Source organism: Phalaenopsis equestris, unplaced genomic scaffold (assembly GCF_001263595.1).
Source record: "Phalaenopsis equestris unplaced genomic scaffold, ASM126359v1 Scaffold000032, whole genome shotgun sequence".
Classification (NCBI taxonomy): domain Eukaryota; kingdom Viridiplantae; phylum Streptophyta; class Magnoliopsida; order Asparagales; family Orchidaceae; genus Phalaenopsis; species Phalaenopsis equestris.
In genome coordinates this window covers 1,057,876-1,058,360 of record NW_018164474.1, presented here as the reverse complement: position 1 = coordinate 1,058,360, position 485 = coordinate 1,057,876, and positions in this window count along the sequence as shown.

Sequence of the window (485 nt, the reverse complement as noted above, 5' to 3'; positions counted from 1 at the left end):
TAATAAAGGAAGATGACTGGGATTAATTGCAGATGTAGATTAGGATCAACAAGAGGCTAATTATGGGCAAATTACGATTAGATTGAGACTTAGGATTAGAAAGAAAATGATTATGGTATAAAAAAATGACACATCGAGTGCTCATCAAACATTCACCAAAAGTGACAAGCTTCACAGAGGCCAATTAGGGAGAAAATTTTACATCTAGAGTCTGAACATAGCTCTACGTGCGGACTTCCAATAATATTGCCACGTGAAAGTTATTGTGGGGTTATTGAAGTGAAACCGCAGAGGTTACTGAGGAGTTATTGGGGTTATTAGAAGGTTATTGCGGGGGTTAATGCAGAGGGTTATTGAAGTAGAATCGTGGAGTTTATTAGGGGGTTATTGGGGTGTTATTATGGGGGATATTGATATGAAACCGCGAAGATTATTGGGGAGTTTGCAAGTATTTAGAGCGGCACCCTCACCTCCACGCCCACCCC